Source organism: Galeopterus variegatus, unplaced genomic scaffold (assembly GCF_000696425.1).
Source record: "Galeopterus variegatus unplaced genomic scaffold, G_variegatus-3.0.2 Scaffold14116, whole genome shotgun sequence".
Lineage (NCBI taxonomy): Eukaryota > Metazoa > Chordata > Mammalia > Dermoptera > Cynocephalidae > Galeopterus > Galeopterus variegatus.
The window spans coordinates 23202-29925 of record NW_007740227.1 but is presented as its reverse complement, the minus strand read 5'-3'; positions in this window follow the sequence as shown (position 1 = coordinate 29925).

Sequence of the window (6724 nt, the reverse complement as noted above, 5' to 3'; positions counted from 1 at the left end):
AAAAAAAAAAAAAAAAAAAAAAAAAAAAAAAAAAAAAAAAAAAAAAAAAACCGCCGGGGGGGGGGGGGAAGAAGAAAGACACAACAATTACAATCCCTGGAAGTTGACATGACAAACGAAAAGAAAGGACATTGTTGGGTGGGATGGGGGAGAGGGAGGAGGGAGGGAGGTTTCAGTAATGGGCCCCAATAATCAACCACATTGTATATCGACAAAATAAAATTTAACAAAAAAGAAGTGAGGGTTTTAGTGATGGGAATAGAATTCAGCGGGTCATGAAAATTTGGTCAAGGCGTTGTGTGCTTACAGTGTGCACACCATGGAGCCAGTTTCTGGGGACACAAAGGTGACCCAGATATCCTGGGAAGCACATATGTAGACAAATCATTACAGCAAATGGCCTATTATATTTGGAGGGTGCTAGGGGTGGGTCATGTGCCTGCCAATGTAATAAGGATCTACTATAGGTATAAAAACAAGGAATCAGAGTCTAAATCTGGTTTGAAGCAGAGAGACAGAAATGAAGGAGACCAGCCACAGGCTGCTAAGAAAGCAGAGGTGAGATGGTGTGGACTTGGGCTTTGGTGGAAACTGTGGAAATGAAAAAGGACAGATATAGGAGACACCAAGGAGGACCATGATGTGTGGAACAACAGACTCTAAACTTGGGAGAAGACATGGGCTCGATTACAGCCCTTCCTCCCATTAGCCATCTGATTTTGGCCTCCTCTGAGCTTCCGTCTCTTCAGCTGTAGGATATAAACCATCTATTTCAGGAGGCTGTTGTGAGGATTAAATAAAATAATGCATGTGAATGCCCTTTGAAAACTCTAAAGCACTACATAAATTAAGGAGCTATTAAGTTTCTCATGCAGCATCTGACACATTAGCACTGAATTAATTAAGTAATGAAAGAACAGAATTTGATGAATGCTTGGATCTGAAGAAGGAAGGAGAAATAACCTGAGGTGATCTGCACACGTCCAGAGTGCTAGCGTGAGAACGTGCTGCACCACTTGCTGTTAACGGGAGGAACAGGGCATCCTCAGGGGAACGTGATGGGTTGGGGCCGGTGAATCTGATGAGACTCGATGCTGCTAAATCTGAGAGTCCCAGAGGCAGGCCATTTCTCTGACTCTCAGAAGAAACAGTGGGATTTCTAAGAGCTGCAGTGAAAAAACTTCACTTAATTTTTATCATCTCATTACCACCATGACTGGCTGAGGCCCAGCAGCTTGGCCTCGGGCAAGGTCTTGCTAGGCAGTGTCTCCCCAGCTACAAATGGGGGTACAAGTAGGAGATGCCTCAAAGGGATGCCACGAAGACCACGATGAGTAATGTTCGTGAAGCCCCTTGCCCAGTGCCGCACACCCTAGGTTCTCAGTAAAACCCTCGTTCTCATCACCAGCGTCTTCATGGTTATCATCGTGGCAATGTTTAATCACAACAGAGAAACCTCAAAGGAGGCATAAGTTTATCCATCAGAGACCTGAAAGCAAATATTAACATATCTCTTTATATTTTAATGTCATCCCTTGAAAATATGTTTATATGAGTTTTATAAAGTAAACACCACATTAATACAATTAGACATATGTAATTTATAAATTCTCATATACACATAGGGAGGTCTTTCTCAAACTTATTTTACAGATAGGGATCAAAAACATCCTATTTCTTAAGATACAGAATTGTATGATTTTAGAGTTGGGAAAACCAACTGGACCAAAACACAGAGAATATTAAAGCTGACAGGAACCCAAGAGGTCCTGAGTTCAAGTCTCTCTCACCCACAACACACTGTTCCACCATTTTACAAATGAGAAAACCGCAGCCCATAGAGAAGGCTAGTGATCAGCAACATTTCTTTCCAGTGAGCTGCGATAGTGTCCTTACCCTCATGGGTCTCCCAGTGACATGGGGGGGTGCAAAAATCTCCAGGAAACCGAGGGAGAAATACGTGCTGAAGCACTGATTTGGGTGAGCTTGCTCCAAGGCGAGGCAGTTCTTTTTATCAAAGGGAGAATTATATTCCTTGCAAGCTGGACTATTAATTAAAATTCAGCAATGCTAATTTTACTGGCAACTTAGGAGATTCTTATTACATTTATTTTCCAGGTAATTGCTGCTTGTACAGGAGTTTAAATAGATGTCTCTTTTAGATGGTGCAATAGATCAGAATTATAATAGATCCTCACCTTTCATTTTTCTCCCCTCTAATTCTGATGCCGCTTCCCTAAATTATGCTCAGAGCTTCCTCCCTCTCTCTCTGCCCTGTTTTTGCTTCAGATGGCTCCTGTGTTCTCTCTTCCTCAGTGACAGGATCCACAGAGGCATGGAGTATCTAAACAGAGTTTCTGTTTTGTTGTTCGTGATTTTATCATACCATTTCCCCTTGGAGAAAGAACCAAAAATACTCCCTTCCTTATGTATGGAAATGTATACAAAGCACTTTCCCTTGTATCATCTGTTTTGTTTAATCCCTCATTACATTCCCAGTTTACAGATGAATAAATTGACACTCAGATTCATAACTCCCCCAATATCACACAATCAATAAGGTGGCAGATTATGGTTCCACCTCTTATTTTTTAATCTTGGCCAGGAAAAAAAAATCAGGAAAAAAATGTAATGTGTTGTGCTCCAAAAGAGGGAAAAAGATAGTGAGAGGGGAAGGTTCACTCTCCAGGAATAAAGGCATCCCGTGGGAGCGGTGGAGGGGTGGTATGGAACCTCCTAAGTCATCTCCAGAGTTAAGGTCAGTCTTTGTCCCTCCTCCATGGCACTGGACCCATCTCTTTCTTTTTTTTTTTCCTTGACCGGTAAGGGGATTGCAACCCTTGGCTTGGTGTTGTCCGCACCACACTCAACCAGCGAGTGCACCGGCCATCCCTATGTAGGATTACAACCCGGCCTCGGCGCTATCAGCACCCCACTCTCCTGAGTGAGCCTCCGGGCCGGCCCCCATCTCTTATGAGAAGCAGGCTGCCCTCTCTTCTGCAGCTCTGAATCCCGTAATGATAATGCTAGGCAGGATGAGGCACACCTGAAGGCACTCACTCGTCTGGGATGCTGGTAGAAATCTGTGCTAGAGGCACTACTCAGGGGCCTCCTGAGGCTGGCAGGAGGAAGCAGGCACCTGCACCCCTGCATACCAGCTTTATAGGTGTGAGCTTCAGTGCACACTGGGAGTCATGGGCCTTTAAACTAGAGCAGCAGTTAATACTGTCTGCTGGGGAAGGCAACGGATGGCAGGGGAGGCACATGTTAATTTTAAAATCTGAGTGGTAGTTGTCATTTATTGTATCCTTATTATGTGCCAAGTATAATACCAAGCATTTTATGTGCTTTACGTCAATTGTCTCAGCAACCGTGTAAGATGGGTCCTATGATTATAATCTGGTTTGCTTTATGGGTGAACAACTGGGGCTCAGTAAGTTCTGTGAGCAAGGCTGGGTCATGTGGCCAATAGTTAATGGAGCCAGAACTTACACCTGAGTCTCTCTGACTCCAGAGCACCTGCATTCTGAGTGGCTCTGCACACTTCCTACCCGGAAGCTTTGTCTTGTCTGAATCTCTGGTCTTATAAAGTGGTATTAAGTAAAACCAAGAAAACGAAGTAATCATGTCTACAGCAGTGATATACAAACTAGAATGCTTACACCTCAAAAGAGGTGTAGGTTTGTCCATCAGGGACGTAGAAGAAAATATTAGCATGTCTATTTACATTTTAATGCCGTCCCTTGAAAATATGTACATGTGAGTTTTATAATGCAAACAACACATTCTTACAATTAGACATATGTTATTTATAAATTCTCATATAGACATATGGGAGCTTTTCTTTGCTACTGCTTTATGGCAATGGAGATGCAGCTCCAGACCCAGGCTGACCCAGTGAACACAGAATGTGGACAGTGTAGTGGACACAGACTTTCACATGAATGCCCCAGAACTGATCAACACTGTGACCCAGCATACATTCCTGGTGAAACCAGCAAAAAATAATCCAGAGGTTTCAGAGACTCATGAACATCCTGAACACAGAAATTCTTGCAACAGTGAAAGCTTGTCCTCTCAAGCCTGTTAACCTAGTGAATTAACTCGGAGTTCTTCTCCAAGTCTATCTCTTCTCACCTTAGCCCTTCCCCATTAGTTTTCTATTTTGTGCTCCTGAACTGCCAAAGTCTTCAAGCAGCACCGCAGAGCTAAAACTCCTCTAGAAGAGAGCTGTCAGGGCCCTGACAGACAGCTGGACAGGTGCAGAATGACATGGGCGAGGGCCCTGGTGCCGATGTGGAGGGCGAGAAGGCAGTCACTGGAACCCCACGCTGGCTGGAGCTGAGACCGACAGAACGACGGCTGTTCTTGGAGGCTCAGGCAGTTCCTGAGAAATCACTCATCGCCAGCTGGCTCCTGCATGAATGGCTCTCTAGACAGGCTGGCCTTTGTGACTTAGAAGGGTATATGCTGCCTCAAAGCTCTTTTCCAAATTACTGACACCCGAGGGAGTTTTAGTCACCAGTGAGCGCTGTCCTGAAGAGAGCTGCCAAATGTCTTTTACCATCCACTCATCCAGTAGTAGCAATTGTGACAGTCACATCAACACAAATCTCTAGTAGCATCCCCGTCGCAGCCATTTCAGACTTGGGACAGGGCGCATCAGAGTTCAAATTCCACTTTGCCAGCTGCTAAATATTTACCATGTGGGAGCTGCTGCGCCTGCTCTGGTCTCCCTTCCCTGGTCTACAGAAGAGGGCATGCTGCTCCTTGAGGGGATGTCATGCAGGTAACATGAGACAGGCAAGGGGGTGCAGAGACTGCTCTCTCAACACTGTAGTGTTTTTGTGTTGCTTCACTGGAGGCCTTTCTCTGGTGACCAGAGACTGCTCTGCCCCCATGAAGCACTGGCCAGGAGTGTGAGAATTAAAGACCTCTCCAACCCCTCAAGTGCAGCCTTCAAGCCATGTTTGATGTGGTTGGCATATAAACAGCACAGCTCCATAGCTCTTGGGTTTGAAAATGAACTTCCCAGAGGGACTGAGCTCCCAGCACCCCTGGTGGTAACTCGTTTGTTGTGCCTTGTATTGGCCACCTCAGTCCCCACTCTCCTATTGCTGTGCTCTGGAATCACCTCTCAAATAAACTACTCGAATCCTTGTCTCAGGGTTTGCTTCTGAGGAGACTCCAACTAAGATAATATGCATTGCTTTAAATACAGTTTTGATACAGAGCAGATAATGAAAAAGAAGAGCTGACAGCAAAACGTAGAATTCTTGAGCACGTGTTAGGCCCCAGCCCTCCACAATTCATCCTACGCTCTCCTCCTCCCAACGCCAGAGTCAAGGAACCCTGTCTCCTCAGGGGATTCCTTTTATGGCCTGGGTAGATGTTACTGCAAGAATGTGAACAGGCCAAGTCATTTAGCCGGCAAGAATTTATCAGTTGTTTATAATGTGCCCAACACTGTGCTAACTCTGCAGAGGATGTTAACAGCCTAAGTAAGGCATGGTCCCTGCACTCTAGTTGGAGAGATGGGACATATGAAATAAGGAGCAGCAAATTTCTAACCCATGCCATTTTGACAGAAGTGGTGCCTTCCAACACTCGGCATACGCAGTGAAGCCTGCCTGGTCCCCCGATTGGAGGGGCTCCTGTGCCCCTCTGAAGAGCTGGTGGATAACTCTTAGCTGGGTAGCTACCTCCCAGCACACCAGCCCCTCTTCCAGACCAATACAGGAGGTCAGCCCTTGCCTCAAGATGGGACTGAGGCTGTGGTGTGGCTTGCACTCCACAGCTCAGCTTGCCCTCGTGATCAGCTTGAGCCAGTCTGTAGTGAGGCCACATTCCTGCCTGGCTTTTCTCCATTGTGCTATCCTCTTTCCTTACTTTTCTTTGAGATCTGTTGCCTAGTGAAGCACATGGTCTTAGACTGGGCTGCAAGGAAACCCGACCTAAGACACTGCACATCAGAATCATCTGCAGTTTCATAAAAACACCTACATCTGAGCTTCACCACCTAGACTTCCTGAACCCAAATCAATAGATTTCAGAGGTGGGGACCAGACAACTGTATATGTGGGTATTTCAAAAAGTTCATGGAAAGATTTGTATTATCTTTTAGTCCTGCTTGTTCATGGAAAGATTTGTATTATCTTTTAGTCCTGCTTTCTATGAACTTTTCAAAGTACCCCCTGGTTTAGTTTTGTTTTTCAAGGTTTTTTGGTTTGGGGGTTTTGTTTGTTGTTGTTGCTGTTGTTTGGCATCTGGCCAGTACAGAGATCAAACCCTGGACCTTGGAACCTTGGAGTTATCAATGCCATGCTCTAACCAACTGAGCTCACTGGCCAACCCCTACCAAAGCCTAACAGGTATTTCTGATGCACCAGTTTATCTCTCAACCTTTTATTTTGAAATTTTCAAACTCACATAAATAATGAAAAAATAATATAATGATAAACCTATACTTTTCATCTCAATGTACCAATTATAAACATTTTGTCCCATTTTCTTCTCTCTCCCATATCAAAAACAATTTGCAATGGGCCGGCCCGGTGGCGCACTGGATAGTGCGCCGCAGTGCGCCGCTTGGGAAGCGCGGTGGCGCTCCCGTCCGAGGGTTCGGATCCCACGTGCAGGCCGGCTCCCGCTCACTGGCTGAGAGAGGCGCGGGAGCAACACCAAGGCTTGCAATCCCGTTGCCGGTCCCTGGTCCGGTACGGGG